The sequence below is a fragment of the Hyperoodon ampullatus genome (genome assembly GCF_949752795.1).
Source record: "Hyperoodon ampullatus genome assembly, chromosome: 17".
In the NCBI taxonomy this organism is placed as follows: domain Eukaryota; kingdom Metazoa; phylum Chordata; class Mammalia; order Artiodactyla; family Ziphiidae; genus Hyperoodon; species Hyperoodon ampullatus.
In genome coordinates, this window is record NC_136930.1 from 16,782,209 (window position 1) to 16,799,675 (window position 17,467).

At 42.2% G+C, this 17,467-nt stretch overlaps 1 protein-coding gene across 1 annotated transcript in view; it reads right to left on the reverse strand.

The window, feature by feature from the left end:
* The window catches only part of LOC307065675 (uncharacterized protein C8orf89), a 74,711-nt gene that overhangs the window by 12,620 nt on the left and 44,624 nt on the right, over positions 1-17,467 (reverse strand).

Here is a 17,467-nt window from a genome sequence, read left to right on the forward strand (position 1 = left end):
ACATGATGTCACTTGTATGTGGAATCTAAAATGTGACACAAATGAACTTATCTACAAAACAGAAACAGACTCACAGACATAGAGAACAGGCCTGTGGTTGCCAAGGGGGAGGGGAGGTGGGGGAGGGAAGGATTGGGAGTTTGGGATTAGCAGATGCAAACTATTATATACAGGATGGATAAACAACAGGTCCTACTGTATAGCACAGGGAACTATATTCAATATCCTGTGATAAACCATAATGGAAAAGAATATGAAAAAGAATATATATATATATATATATACACACACACACACTTTGCTGAGTCACTTTGTTGTACAGTAGCAATTAATACAACATTGTAAATAAACCATACTTCAATAAAGTAAAATTTTTTAAAAAGAGTGACTTGTAAAAATTGAGTGAGATAAAGCATATACTGTGCTTAATGCATGGCTCTGGCCCACTGCAGGTATCCAAAAATATTAGCTGTTATCATTTTAATAAGTACATGTGAGCACTAATAATTAAAAATAAAATCATAGGAAAAAACATCTCTGCCTCTAAGTAGTTAGTGTCTCCAGCCACTCTAGGGTTGGCCAGGAGTGAGGTATTTTTAGCTGTGGGCATGAGACAGAACTGACCCAGTGCAAACGCAAAGTACAAGAGGAGACTCCAGCTTTCTGGCCACACACCATGAACTCTTGCTTGATAAAAGGCAAACTTTAGTTGTACCTGCTTTTTGTGGCATTTTTAAATAAACTTATTTATCTTGGCTGCGTTGGGTCTTCATTGCTGTGCACAGGCTTCTCGTTGCGGTGGCTTCTCCTGTTGCAGAGCATGGACTCTAGGTGTGCGGGCTTCAGTAGTTGTGGCTCACAGGCTCTAGAGCGCAGGCTCAGTAGTTGTGGCGCAAGGGCTTAGTTGCTCCGTGGGATCTTCCCAGACCAGGGCTCAAACCCATGTCCCCTGCATTGGCAGGTGGATTCTTAACCACTGTGCCACCAGGGAAGTCCCAGTTGTGCCTGGTGTTTCGTTATCAGTGTGTCTTGAGAGATTGCAGTGAAACCAAACTTTATATACAATCATGTTTTAAATGCATAAGGGAATTCTCCTTTTTCATAGACTCTTTACAATAAGTCCTTTTATACTATAAGTTATTATAGGTTTTTAAAATGCAAGTGATTGTTCAGTTTTTTTAAAACAGGACATCCTGAAAGATTTTTAAATTTCCATTACATCAACAGCAGTTTTATAGATGTAACAGAGTGGGGGAAATGGTCATCTTAACATCTGGCCCCAGTACTCTAAACACATTGATAAGCCATTTGGGCATGGAAAATGAGACCCTGAGGATTCAACCAAGTAAGAGAAGTGGCCAAACTTCACAGGGTTATAAATTAGCAGGCATTTGGGGTGGGCAGAGAGACTGGGTTATTAAGCAGCTTTTTGCAGTAGAAAAAGAGTTTTGAAAACTAGGGTGGCCGTTAATTTTGTGTGTCAACTTGGCTGAGCCATGAGGTTCCCAAATGTGTGGTCAAACATTATTCTGGATGTCTCTGTGATGGTGTTTTGGATAGATTAACATTTAAATCAGTGGACTTTAAGGAAGGCAGATTGCCCACCATAATGGTGGTGGGTCTCATTCAATCAGTTGAAGATCTGACTAGAACAAAAGGCTGACACGTCCTCCCCCGACACACCCCAACAAGAGGAAATTCTGCCAGCAGGTGGCCTTTGGACTTGAATTGCTCTTTCTTTGGTCTCCAGTCTGTCAGCCTCAGACTCAAACTGCAGACTTCGGACTTACCAGTCTCCATAATCACGAGTCAATTCCTTAAAATCAATCTCCAGATAGATAGATTATAGATTATAGATATATAGATCAATCTCTATCTTTATCTCTCTCTCCACACACACACACGCACCCATGCACACACACATTCTATTGGTTCTGTTTTTCTGGAGAATCCTGACTAATTCAAACAGGATGTCTAATATTAAATGTGAAGTTGTGCTGCCCTGAAGTCTATCTCCACGCCAATCAAACACATTCAGCCTGCAACTCACCCACACGTCTCGTTCAAGTGGTTTTGTGTGTGTGCATGTGTGTGAACCAAAGAAAGGGGCTAAGTTCCATGTCTGGCTTGTCACAGCACAGAACAAAAGTAACACTTGCAGATGGCAAGACGACCCTCAACTTGAACCAGGTCAGGAGAAGCAGGAATAGGGAGCCAGAAGATTCCCTTTCTTCCACCTCCCCGGGAATTTGCACACCGTTGGGGAGAGCAATAGATTTCCACAACGTTCAAGCCAAACTCAAGGAGCATCTAAGAGATGGAGCAGGGAATTGCCCTCCCCACCCTTCCCCGTCCCCACCAACAGGGACATCCGAGTTCCATAAAAACCAAAACATTTTTTCTTGTAAATTCCGATTTCAGCCAACACCCCTAGAAGCAGAGCCAAATGATAAAACTTTGCTAGTGATCAGAGTTTGCTTCTAATTATTCATACTTCTCTCCGAGATTAAGAAAAAAAGAAAAACACCAAATAAACCAAAACAAATAAAATAAAATACTAAGAGAGGCAATACACAAAAGAATAAGTGAAGCATCTTGATTCTGTAGAAAATGGAAAATGCCTCCCAGTGTGGTTCCACTGCCTGTGCTACATTCCCACGGGGTGCATCACTGGTTCCCCTTCCTGGGCAGGAATGGAAGGACAGAGTGGGGAGAAGAAGAGCCATCTTGGGAAATTAACTGCTGGTGTGGATGCCGCCCATCATAAGGCTGGCATTGTTGTCCATTCCCTGGAATTAGCAGAGAGAACCAAGGTCCTTAAGATGGCACAAGATGACAAAGATACTCAAACTAACCAAAAATAATTGAAAAAAATTACATTCTAAGTACCTAGGGGAGGGATAAAGATCAAGGTGAATTTCAAATTTCTATGTCTTCAGGGAGGAAAAAATGATCACTTGGACTATCCCTGTAGTCCAACAGAATTCATTTCTAAAGTGTTTATTGACAGGTGCCTGGATTAGACTGCAGTATACTAGGTGTGTATTGAAACGGTGGTCTTTTATAGTTGCTGGGAAACAGAAGTAGAATTGATGGTGTTTGGTGCTCTCAGACAAAAACTCACCCTCCTCCATCCAGCTTTTCTCATCATTCTCTCAATCAGAAGGTTTGCAAGGGGCATAATATTATTCTCAACTGCCTGAAAAAAAAACCCATACTCACACTAATTTTTTTCCTTCTAAACCCTGTTACATAGTGCAAGTCTGTATGTGATTCAGGGGGCAAATGAAGGAAATGCGAGATTTATGATTTTTAAAAAAATAAATGTATTTATTTATTTGTTTATTTGTTTGTTTATTTCTTTATTTTTGGCTGCGTTGGGTCTTCTTTGCTGTGCTCATGCTTTCTCTAGCTGCGGTGAGCAGGGGCTAGTCTTCATTGCAGTGCACAGGCTTCTCACTGTGGTGGCTTCTCTTGTTGCGGAGCACGGGCTCTAGTCATGCAGGCTCAGTAGTTGTGGCACGTGGGCTCTAGAGCGCAGGCTCAGTAGTTGTGGCGCACGGGCTTAGTTGCTCCACAGCATGTGGGATCTGCCCGGACCAGGGCTCGAATCCATGTCCCCTGCATTGGCGGGCGGATTCTTAACCACTGCACCACCAGGGAAGTCCCTATGATGTATTTTAAAACCCAAAACAACACATTCTCAGGGTTAAGTAGAAAGGTCACCACCAATAAAAACATCTAATCAGCCTCATTATTATGTTCCTTTAGCCACATTTCTCTTACTTAATAGAGCATGTCTCCTCTGAAGAAGCATTAAATTTCACAATAACACATGCAAAGACCAAGAAAGGAATCTGCGTGATGCAGCCAGGACCCAACAGGCCAGGAGCATCTGCCTCAGAGGGAGAAAAAGGAGAGGGAAAAATTTAAAGAGGACGATCAAGCCTCTGATATGTGCACATATCTGCCAAGCTTAATAAAGTTTCGCTAAGCTACCCATGCGTGGAACTACAATAAACCTTGTTATTGAGCGTCCCCATCCCTCCCAGCAGTGGCAGACTCCTGCCTGGGATCAATGAAAGATCTTAGGCACAAGATTCCAGAAGCAATTGGCAGTCTTATTTACCTAATAATCAAAAGAGTTAAAATAGAGTTGTACTATCTCAAGTTTCTCTTGAATGAAATAGTGTTTTGTGACTTATGGATTCCTACCAAGTCTAGATTAAAATCTTCCTTCAAGGGATTATTAAAGTCTCTCCTCTGTGTCCTTGGCCACTGCTTCTCTGTCTCCTTTATGCTCCCTCCTCCATCCTATGTCAAATGGGTGGCCTTTTCTATCATCTCCTTTCCCTGGGTAACCTCGTCCAGTCCCAGGACTTTAAAGATCATTTCCACACTGTTAACTCTCACAGGTAAATTGTCAGCCCAGAACTCTCCTCTGAGCTCTGGACTTGAGGATCCAACTTCTGACTTGATACCTCTACTTGATCGAGGACTTCACATCTCCAACACAGAACTCGATTTGCCCCCAGGTCTGTTTTCCTATCAGTAAGTGGCCCCAACATTCATTCCTTTGCTCAAACTAAGCCTAAGAGTCATCCTTGAGTCTTCCCCCTCCTCAGTCAGTCCATTATCAAATCCTCTTAGTTTACTTCTAAAATATGTCCCAAACCCCTCTTTCCCCTCCGGCACCAGCCTCGTCCAGGCCACCATTCTCTCGTGATTAAACTGCTCTGTTAGCTCCTCAGTGGTCTCCCCACTTCCACTCCTACCCATCCTAAAATGCATTCTCCACAAAGCAGCCAGAGAGAGCTTTTAAAAATGTAAATCAGTGCTTCCCCGGTGGTGTATTGGTTGAGAGTCCGCCTGCCGATGCAGGGGACACGGGTTCGTGCCCGCCCCGGTCCGGGAAGATCCCACATGCCGCGGAGCGGCTGGGCCTGTGAGCCATGGTCGCTGAGCCTGCGCGTCCAGAGCCTGTGCTCTGCAACGGGAGAGGCCACAGCAGTGAGAGGCCCGCGTTCCGCAAAAAAAAAAAAAAAAAAAATGTAAATCAAATAATATCACTTGGCTGCTTAAAACCCTCCAGGAAGCTTCTGCTTCCGCTTAGGGTGCAAGAGAACATAGCTTCCCCAGCAATGAGAAAATGGCAGATAACCTATAAAATCATAATTTTCTTGAACACATCAAGGAGTTGAGGTCACAAGGCAACTGTAAGGATACAAATATTGTTTTGGGCAAGGAAGGAAGAGGTGGTTGCCATATAAGTGGGTAGAAAGAAATTATCTAACATTTTGACATATTCTTAAAAGCCAGTGTGGGCTAGCTGATCAGTTTGGAATAGGTAGGATCACCAGATGCAAGAGAACTCTGCACTTGCAAGCTCTTTATCACTGGCCTGTAGCCAGTGCTGATGAGAAAGATTGGAGAAAGAGCAAGAGACCAGAGGGAGACCCTCTTAGTGGTACAGGTGTAGCTAAAGCCCAAGTAAAAGGCTAAGACTCTCAGACTCGATTAAAAAACAAGACCCAGTGGATTTCCCTGGTGGCACAGTGGTTAACAATCCACCTGCCAAGGCAGGGGACATGGGTTTGAGCCCTGGTCCAGGAAGGTCCCACATGCCTCAGAGCAACGAAGCCTGTGGGTCACAACTACTGAGCCTGCTCTCTAGAGCCCATGAGCCACAACTACTGAGCCTGTGAGCCACAACTACTGAAACTCGCACGCCTAGAGCCTGTGCTCCACAAGAGAAGCCACCGCGATGAGAAGCCCGCGCACCACAACGAAGAGTAGCCCCTGCTCGCCGCAAATAGAGAAAGCCCACGGGCAGCAATGAAGACCCAATGCAGCCAAAAATAAATAAATTAATTTAAAAAAAAAAACAACAAGACCCAAATATAATGTTGTCCATCAGAACCCCACTTAAAAATAGGGAAACACAAAACTGGTTCAAAGTGAAAAGATAGAGAAAAGATATGCCATGAAATTACTACTCAAAATAAAGCATAAGTGGGTACATTAATATCAGACAATGTGGATTTCAGAAAAAAAGGAATATTACCGGGCTTCCCTGGTGGCGCAGTGGTTGAGAGTCCGCCTGCCGATGCAGGGGACACGGGTTCATGCCCCGGTCTGGGAAGATCCCACATGCCGCAGGGCGGCTGGGCCCGTGAGCCATGGCCGCTGAGCCTGTGCGTCCGGAGCCTGTGCTCCGCAATGGGAGAGGCCACAACAGTGAGAGGCCCGCGTACCACAAAAAAAAAAAAAAAAAAAAAAAAAAAAAAAAAAAAAAGGAATATTACCAATGATAAAGGGAGACATTGCATAATGATGAAGCTGTCAATTCATCAAAAAGTTGTAATGATCTTCCATGTGCATGCACCTAACAGAGCTTCGAAATATGTGAAAGCATAAACTGATTGAACAAAAAAATAGATAAATATACAATTATAATTGGAAATTTTGGTACTTCTCTCTCAATAATTGATAGACAAGTAGACAGGAAATCAATAAGCTCTAGTAACCAACGCTATTAAACAAATTGACCTAATTGACATTTAGGGAACACTTTATCCAACAGCTGCTGAATACACATTCACTTGACATGCTTATGAAACATTCGCCAGGATAGACCACATTCTGAGTCATAAAAAAAGCCTCCATGATTTTTAAAAATTAAAATCACACAAAAAGTCTGTTCTCTGACCACAGTACGTTAAAACTAGAAATCAATAACACAAGCACAGCTAGAAAAATCACTCAATACTTCCTATTAAACAACATCCTCCTAAATAATCCTTGGTTAAAAGAAGAATTCACAAGAGATATTAGAAAATATTTTCAATAAGGTGAAAAAGAAACCATAACATACCAAAATTAGAGGGACGCAACTAAAGCAGTTCTTAGAGGGAAATTTATAACACGAAATGCTTATATTAGAAAATAAAAAGATCTCAAGTCAATAATGTAAGTTTCAACTACGTAAGAAACTAGAGAAAGAAAAGTAAGTCAAACTCAAGCAAGCAGAAGGAAGGAAAGTGCTTCATGATTTTATTATTATTCTCTTATTGCTGAAGCCAAATATTGGTGTGACGGTGCTCAGGCCAATGTTTTTACGTGAGTCATAATGTTCATAAACATCATTTAAAAACTTCAATTCAAGGGACTTTCCTGGTGGCACAGTGGTTAAGAATCCGCCTGCCAATGCAGGGGACATGGGCTCAAGCCCTGGCCCGGGAAGATCCCACATGCCACGGGGCAAATAAGCCCGTGCACCACAACTACTGAGCCTGCGCTCTAGAGCCCGTGAGCCACAACTACTGAGCTCGCATGTCACAACTACTGAAGCCCGTGCGCCTAGAGCCCATGCTCCTCAACAAAGAGAAGCCACCGCAATGAGAAGCCCGCGCACTGCAACGAAGAGTAGCCCCTGCTTGCTGCAAATAGAGAAAGCCAGCACGCAGCAACGAAGACTCAGTGCAGTCAAAAATAAATAAATTTATTTATATTTTTTAAAAAAACTTCAATTCCAGACTCATTGCATGTACATTTGCCCGACTTGCTACCTATGGGTCCCTAAAGAAAAGTATCTCCAACATCCATCTCAGAGAAAGGTATAGGTAGATGGTCGAGAAATATGTGAAGAATTGAAGTGAATTTCTCACATTTTTATAAATGGAATGTATCTAAAGGCTAAAGGATGGATTCAGATCAATTAAAAAGAATTTATTAGGATCTGTAATCTGAAACCTTTTAAGGAAGGGTTTAGGTTCTTTCACTCTGACAAAACTAAAGTGTGCGCTTTAAAAAATGAATAAATAAGATGCTTGCACTTCTACTTTCCACATTATCACTTTAATTAAAGTCTTCTGCCTTCTACAAAAGTATGAACAATAACTGCTAAGTCTTTTAGTCCATATTTTCATATTCCAACAAAAGCAAGCAGGATCTGGGGGTTTGTTTCACACTTGATTATCAAAATCTGATTCATAAATTTGCTACCAAGTCTTTCCTATGGTAGATATTACCTTTTGTTTTGACTTTAACCTTGGCTCTTCATTCATTCTAAAGTGTCCACGAGGGCAGGGCAAGTGTTTGCTAAAGGACTGAATGGAGGCCAGGCCTTGTGGGGCATAGATACTGTCAGTAAAAATTCTACCCATTCAGACACATGGGGGACAAGTTTAACCATACCGTGAATGTGGTACATCATAGTGATTAAAAGTCCTGGGTTTGGAATCAGGAGGACTCATGTTTGAATCCCAGCTCTGCCACTCACTTGCTGTGTGAGCTGAGGCGAGTTACTTAACTTCTCTGAATTTCATCTGCAATATCATATCTATACTTACATCACAGGGCTGGTGAAAAATTTTAAAAGATGATGGATATAAAGCATTTAGCATCCTAATAAAATATGGGCTTAATAAATGATAGCTACTATTAAGTACTTATTGAAGGGAAAAGTTTGTGGAATTTTTTATTATATATTTATTACTTTAATATACATTTATTAACTAAACTACACATGATGACTATCATAATGTTAGACAGAATTATCAACAGACATTTCTGAAAACCTGTTTAATTTAGCGTACTCTGTGCCATAGGCTAAAGAAGGGGTGAATAACTAGTTGAAGAAACAGGTTTTTTTAAATTTTACTTTCACGTATTCTTTCTCTGATGCTCTTCCTTTCTTTATGTAGATCCAAGTATCTGATCTATACTGTTCTCCTTCTCTCTCAAGAACTTCTTTTAATATTTCTTACAAGGCAAATCTACTGGCAACAATTTCCCTCATTGTTTGTCTAAGAAGGTCTTTATCTCCCCTTCACTTTTGAAGAATAATTTCATGGGGTATAGAATTCTAGGTTCGTGTTTTTTCCTCTTGACACTTTATTTATTCTTTTTTTTGTGGGGGCAGGCACTGCACTGCGCTGTGCACAGGCTCTTAGTTCCCCAACCAGGGATCAAACCTGTGCCCCTTGCAGTGGAAGTGCAGAGTCTTAACCACCAGACCGCCCGGGAAGTCCCGAAACAACTCTTAACATAACCTAGTAAACATCTTGAAAGGATCTCCTTAAATGACCATGTAAAAATGACTTGAATTAGCATTTCAGTTGTTTGTCTTTCTGCTAGAGCTTATAAGTACTTGGAAAAAAATTTTTCCTGAGTATTTTACTTATAATCTCTGTTATACTACTAAGGGTTTATGAAAACTCATTTTATTGCAGAGAGTACAAAATTAAATTCTAACTCGTATCTGTGTGAATGGCACAACATTTCAAATGAGCACGGTCTGAGTGATGTGTGTTTTCATGTGCGTTTCTATGTATGCAGAGTGATGTTTATACATAGCACACGCGGAGACATGCCAGAGTCCTCATAGGAGATCCACACACCTTGGGGTCAGTCACTTTTAATCCAATTAATGTCAACTTAGCACAACAAAACCTTCTCCACTAGGTAAAGGTATGTGCTAAAGGCTGGTGGGCCCACGGGCTACTCAGATTAGAGACACCCTTCATGCATTTTACAGTTGTACCATCTTAGTTCCCCGACCAGGGATTGAACGGTGAAAGCACAGAGTCCTAACCACTGGACCATCAGGGAATTCCCTGCTAATTAATGTTTTGGACGTATAGAGCTCTGGCAAAGAGGTTGATTCTCACGGAGAGTTCTCTGGTTGACGGCTTGGGGCAAGACACGGGCTCAGAAAATGGACCTTTTTCAAAATTCTGGGTTATGGTGGACTACTGACTGCCCCAGGATGAATAATATGGAGCTGGGCCCACTGCAGTTTATTTTGTCAATCCCCTGGCATGATCCCCTCCTGCGGGTAGAGTCAGTAATTTGGAATACAAGTCAGGGCAGAATTAGGTATTCATGAGGATTGGAGGAGGCAGCGGCTCAGAGGACCTTCAAACACAGTCTCATGACTGAAACACCAGGAGGGAGCCTGGCTGACTAACAGAGAACAGCCTTGACCTTTCAACCCTACAAATTCAAATGCAATTTGTCATCCAATGTAAAATGAATTTGGCCATGTGTAGTAATGTGGGAGGGAGAGATCTTGTCCCAGAAAAACTCAAGAAACATGAAAGAGGGGCATTGAAAACTAAAATGCGCAAAATGGTTGAGAACACACATCATTATGCTCATAATAAATTCCTTTTCCAAGATAATGGCCAGCCCTGTGATTCCTTGGGCAGTACAGACTCTGTTAACACAGAAGGGGCCCAAGTGGGGAATTGATGCTAATTTTCATCTCTCCTTGGAATTATGTTTTCGTATTTATGTTTCATTATCTCCTCTTGTCATTTAAATTAAGCCATTCTGTTATGAGTATGTGTTCTACCTCTCGTTGTGATCACCAAAGAGGAAAGGTTGAATTGCCAACAGTCTTTCTTTTATTCCAGAAACTTGTTCGTTCTTTGAGGACCTTTCTGAGTGGGTCAGGAGCCAGAACTGGACAGAACTCATCCTCTGGGAGAGGCTCAGAGAACCAAACTTGAAATTGATGCACCAAATCACTCAAATTCTGTGAGGAGATGTCCTAGGGGTTCCAGAACCTCCACCGTTTTTTCAACCACTCTAGCATTATCCCAAAGCGCATTCTCAAATTAAGTTTCCTTTTTTTTGCAGTAGTTTCTAATTTGCTTAAGTGTCACCATTGAGTAGCAGATATAAAGACTGGAAAGAACTGGAAGCCCTATGACTTATGACATGCATTAAGTTTTTCATCTGGCATTTGGAGTTCATTATTAATGTCCATTTGAAAGCTTACAATTATGAAATAGAGCAACCTTGTAAATAGCTAGAAATAATTTTCCAGTGGATTCTTTGCATGCACATACTAATTCATGTAAGTTATTTGAATGATAACAGTAAAGAAACAAAAACTTCTGTGGATTTACTCTTTGTCCTATCTATTTTATCTTGAAGTGTTTTTTTTTTAATTTCTTTCCTCCCAAGATCAAGAAAATATTCAAGAGTCCCACCTCCATTTGCCAGAGAGCCTTCTTATAAATGATCACCAGTCTTGCCTCTATGTAAGTGTAAAAAGAAGATCCCTCTACTTTCTAGAGTTCTGCTTGAATGGGGAGCTCAGTGTCCAGAAATTGACAATGACCCAAAGGAATTATTATGCTCTTGAATATTTGGAAAGATAAACCTTTTTCTAAAAAGAGTGGTCATGAACATTATACTGCTGTGCTTTCTTTCCTACTTTTACTGATATGAAGTTGTGTTTAAACTATAACACGAAGAGATTTGCTGCATATCTTTGTCATAAACCCTTTTTATGGGGGGGTCCCCAACTTCCTCATCTCCCCATACACATCCCATGCCTTGGTCACAAATTACTCACTAGCCCGCAGTAATGACCCACACGGTCAGACCTCCAAGCCGTTGAATATACTGTTCCCTTGACATGACCTCTTCTTCTCTTCTCTATGCACAAAGCCTCCTCCAAAAGTTGAGACTCTCCTCCAAGTCTTACAAGCAAAATTAGCCCTTCTAACTTCACAGAACCTTACACACACTCCCATTTCTGCACTTGGACTTCAGGATTAGAATTGCTTGCTTGTGGGTCTGGCTTTCCCTCCACGAAGGGCCAAAGGGACAAATCATCCCTGCGTTCCTAACTCCTGTCACAGCGCCTATCCTGTTACCACCCATAACACAGCTAGTGCTGAATCGTGGAAGTAAATCTGCAATAATTAGGGGAACCCACCCTTCCGTCACGCTATGGGCCCGCAACTTGGCCACCCCTGGAGAAAACAGTACTCTTCATTCGATAAAAATATTGGGATTTGTCTGCAACAACTCACAAATCAAAATTTTTTTTTTTTTTGTGGCTGCACCACGTGGCTTGCGGGATTTTATTTCCCCAACCAGGGATAGAATAGAGGCCCTCTGCAGTAAAAGTGCATGCCCAGTCCACCCCTGTCCCCAGGCTGTTTCCTCATCTGGTAGGACCGTGCTGAGCCTGTCATTTGTGCTTACGGGGTAACTGTTCACATCTCCATGCGACCGCCTTTGGGGAAAGTGAGCCTCAATCATATTGGGACCTGAGTCTACCAGTGCCACTTTTCCCTCATGTGACAAAATCAGATGCTACATCTGTTCTGTTTGGTAAACAAATAGTGATGATGTGTTAAGATACAGTGTCAAGACACAATGACGTGCATTCCAGATCATTCTAGACTATAAGCTACTTGAGTAGAGTGTAACCCCACAAAGGGTCTCGCATCCTGGAGTGGTTAAGAGCATGGGCTTTGGTGTAAGACAGACATGGGTTCAAATACTAGTTCTAGCATTAACCAGCTATGAGACCTCAAGAAAGTTACCTAATCTCTCTGAGCCTCATTGAAAAATGGGGATAATAATAATAACAATCATACCTGACTCACTGGGCTGCTGTGAGGAATAAATGAAACAATGTTGGTTAAATACTTAGCATCTGACATCGACAGGGCAGACGACAGCAGTAGTTACTGATCTGCACATCTTCTAAACGTCATGTGCTTTGGACCCATCCTCAGCTCACAGGTCTCCAAGATGTCACACTTCTTCTTAGCAATCTAACAATTCTTATGGTTTGCTGTTCTCAGATTTCTAGTAATACTTCCTTAGCAACTAGGGGAGTGGGGGTGAGGGAGGAGACAGCAAAAGTTGTTGTTTTCAAGACAGAGGCAGAATATAGTAAGTCACTCAGTGACTGGCAATTTCAAGTGCACTGGTCATGTGTGTCTTTCTTGTATCAGGGTTAAGCACTGGGCAATAGGGCTGTGAATAAAGGGAAACAAACAAACAAACGAAAACACTGTAAGGAGGAGAAAGCCACTAGAGGGCTGCCAGAAGGGGTGTGTGGGAAGGAATCCTAGATTCTCTGCTGTTTTCTTGAACCAAAATAGTAACAAGAGTTGGATACTGCTGTTCTTTACTTGGCAAGTGAAGGCAAAAAGAAGGGGCCAGTGTAAAAGTTCATTTAAGAGAATATGTATCAACGTTTAAACTCTGATATGAGCATTTACGTATTATCTTTCAAACACGGAGCTAGGGACATACTCACTTTCCCCTGAGTTCACAACTGTGAACAGCTCATTTAAGAAATCAGAGCCCCAAGCCTGGTGGGAGAGCTCAGGAATGCTCAGAAAAGTCTCCCCCTACACACCTGTACCACCACCCCCATCTTCCCATCAGCAGTTATCAAAAGAGGACTCGAGTTGGGCTCCTCTCCCCTGCCTGTGCCCCAGAGGGCAAGCCACGTCTTAGTGGGGAGCACCCGAGTCTCCCTTCCCTGTGGATTCCTTAAGATGATCCAGAGAAGGTGTGAACACACAGCGGCAGCCTGTGATTTTCTTTGTTGTCAGGAATCTGCAAGCCTCCTTTCATCTTATTAAAATTATACCCTTTCTGCCAAGATTGAAAAGAAAATCAGGAATTGGTAATTGTATCCCACTCAACCCCTTCCAGATTGGGGAGGGCGTCTGATCAGCCCTTCTCGGGTTACAGTGCTGTGCACGTAGGGCATCTGTTTCCACACCACCCCTGACACTCCAAGGTGGCAACCATCCCCAAGGAATAAAATAACATAATTAAACACCAAGTGGCAGACATGGGGTTCGGAGCTTTATATACATTATTTAACTCTCCCAATACCCCCAAGAAGTAGGTATTGTTTTTATTCTGGATTTTTTTTTTTTTTTACATCTCCCTTTTCCAGGTGACACTTGGGGAGGCAAAGATACCTGACCACAGTTAAACAGCTAGCAAGTTTCAGAGTGGGGATTTGACCCCAGGCAGCCTGACATCAGATGCCACGTGGTTAACCCATATTCTAACGTGACTCTCAGAACTCCATCCAGCTGGGCAAAGATGCTCACTCACCATGTTGCTGGGAGGTCTAAGGTCCAGGATACTGCACATTCCCCAACTGCTCTGACAGCAACACATGTGGCACCCAGCAACCAGTCGGCCATGTGGGGCTTCAGTCTGGCCCCCAAGGCCCTCTCCCTGACCCTGGGCTGGATCTCAGGAGGGACCAGAAGTTATTTCAGGCCATAGCCATACCCTAGGGTTTGGCTTGCCAAGAAGTAGAAAGGGGTAGATGAGTTCCCCTGCAGGGTTGACAAATGTTCTCAGGCAACTGAAGCTTTAACTATTCCATCTTAAAGAGGCAGCTATCAGTTTCAGCCATAGCAGAGCCATCACTGAGACAGCAGGTGGCGATACATCTGGACTCCTGGCGGATGATCTTCCTTCCTCTGCCCTTTCTTGCACTGCCCTTTTCCCCCCTCTGCTCCCTTCCCCTCTGTCCCCTGCCTACCCAAGCACTGCAGGATTAGGCCCATTGCTCCGGACAACAACTTCAGTGATCAGGATGCTCCAGGGTCCAAATGATCCTGAGAAGTTCCACCCAAGAAAGGGATGCAGAGACCCAGGGGGACCAGATGCTTCTCCTTACACTGTGTTGTCAGTGGCTGTCAGTTTCCCCTTCCTGTGTGTCAGACTCTCAAGGACAGGGACTGTGCTCATTTTTCTTTGGATTTCCAGTCACTAACTTAGGGCCTGATACATGCGAGATCAATACATATTGAAGTAAATTGATTAATTAGTCATTTTTCTTGAAGATTTCCTCATAACTGTATTTCACTTAGTGGTTTCATATACCCTCCATACCAGAAGTGAAGTCTCAAAGAAAGTCAGTGCTGTGTATTTACCTACATTTACAACATTTATGCCATCCTATCACACAGCTATCCACGCTCACCCATCTGCATTAGCGTGTAAAATCCTTGAAGGCAAGGGCTGTATCCTACTTCCCTTTAAATGTCCTCTGCTGTGCTTGGCACATGGTCAGCTTGGCGGTTGTCGAGTTGATTTAAATAATCTCTAATAAGCGGAAACCCTACGCTTAGATGGAAATGCTCACCCAAGGCCATCTACAACTTATGCTAAAGTTGTATAGGAGTAGACTTCTAATTTTACCAAATTATAAAAAAGATTCCTTGAACAGGTTTCACAGGAATTCAGGGGATCAAACTACATTGTAACAGGAGTGTCCTGTATTCCTCTCTTGGAAGGTTCCATTCCCAAAGCGGAGGCTACATCTTGCCACTGTGTGTTGAGTTCCCACCGCAGTGCAGGACCAGGACTCTGCTTTCAGCCCTATTCAGTCTATGTACACATATCAGAGTGCCTGCATTGCCCTGAGAGCCTGTAACTCTTTCTCTAAGACCAATTTCCATCATTGTTGAAGTCAGGTTTTGATTAGATATCCTGCCAGGGGTGCCATGTGGATCATTCTTTTTTTGCTTTTTGTACAAAGTGTCAGAATTTTTTGCCTGTGGGTTAGGATGGCCAGAGTCAAGCCAAGAAGAGAGAAGTGAAGTAGGAGAGAAGAAAGGAAGTCAGTCCTAAACAAAAAACCAAGAGGATGCAAGATTGTCGATGACAGGGTACTAATGCCACTGAACTGAACACTTAACATATGTATATGTATAACTGATACACTTTGCTGTACAGCAGAAACTAACACAACATTGTAAATCAACTATACTCTAATAAAAAAAAAGATATTCAAAAAGAAAAAAAACCTTCCGAAAATACTGAATCATCAGTATGTTGGTGTTTCCTCTTTCTGCCATCCACTAGAAAGGGAATTTTAGTTGTAGAAATGCATACATTGAATCTGCATGGTTTTAATGAATGGGATTGAAAATTTAATGTATATTAAACTTAATAAAATTGAGACGAGATGTGTGCTAAAAAAAAATGGCTAAGATAGTAAACTTTATGTTATGTGTATTTTACCACACACACAGAAAGACTGTCCAAACAAGACCTGTAGTGGGGGGATGGATAGCCGTCCATAATTGTTTCAAGTGTATGTGCCAAATCTTCTAAAGTGTAAATCAATTTGTGAATGTATTTAATCTGCTAAAATACATTTGCATTAAATGAAATTGACCTGACATGCGCCAGAGATGTCTTCTCTTTTCTTCCGTCTTTTCTTCCATCTTTTTGTTGTTGCCAAAACACGGCTCCATAAGCATGGACTTTAAGTCTGTCATATCCCTCAGAGTTATCAATTTTAGGATAAGGTCCCTGGTGGCCTTATTTGACCAGATTCAGTTTTTTGGAAGATAGGATTTTGGTTTCTCTTCATGAGCACATTATCTCAGCTTATACTCAGGTTTGTGGAGTTGTAGAAAAATGACAGACTGATATCTCTTTAGTTTCAGATTAAAAATTTAACACAAGAAAAACACGCCATGAATCAAAAGCATTCTTCTCCTGACATGTCCATTTTATGTAGGTAGCAACTTGTATTCCGAGGAAGGTAAATTATGACTGTAACTGTGAACTCATACATTTTCTATGTTTAGCTGAATAGTTTGATGGAATCACCAGGCACTGGTGGCAATTTCTATACTTCTTTAAACACAGGCATCAGTCAGGACGCAGAACGTAAGCATTCTGAAAAAGCCATACATTAAGAGGGAAGAACTGCTCGAGGAATCACAAATATTTATTCTAAAGCAGGTCTTAGTTCACCTTTCTTCTGACTCGGGGTGTCTGCTGACATCAGTCATTTATTCAACACCCCAAACCCATTCCAATAAGAGCCAGTTCATAATTTCAATTGGCAGTCCACCCTTATTTTCAAAGGAGAAAAATCCAGATGGAAAAAACAAATAAATGTCAAGCACTTGAAATTATATGGCTGATTATATGAGTCTACAATGGACCTAAAGGAGATTTAGAAAGTGTTTCCGATGGCAAGGTACAGTGGAGCTGCCTGTCAGTAACCGTGTGGCACCAAGGGAACCCTCTGCTATCCTCATCCAAGAAATCATCCATATGTAACATCCCTGTGTATCGTCATCTTCCAAGGTGCTAATGAAATTGTGTGAGTGTAAGGGCTTTGTAATCCATAAATCACTATATAGATGCCAGTGATTATTTAAATTTTAAACTATTCCTTAGGGTTCTATAATATTTCTATTTATTTTCTGAGGTGGGAAAGCTAGACTGTCACTCTGAAGCTTCATGCCCTACATGGCGTGAGGAAGGAGGAGTTAACGACAGTCGACAATGTCCCCACAGCCCTCATCTAGCACCCAGCACAAATGGCCCATCCATTAAATGTTGTCGATGGGTGAATCTGAGTAGGGCAGGCAGGGACCTGCCCACAAGCACTTTTTGAATTGGAAGGACATTCAAGATGACATTTTCAAAGAGGGTTGTACTGTGATGGAGAAAGCAGGGACCTGGGATTCAGGTAAACCCAGGTTCAAACGTGGGCTCTGGAACCTGTGAGTTGTGGAAACTTGGGTAAGTTATTAAATCACAATTTCTTTGTCTATAAAATGGGAAAATAATACCTTCACCTTGCCGGGCACAGTGGAGAATAGCTGACCTAGAAGAAACACTAAAATCATCAACAGCCAACACAGCT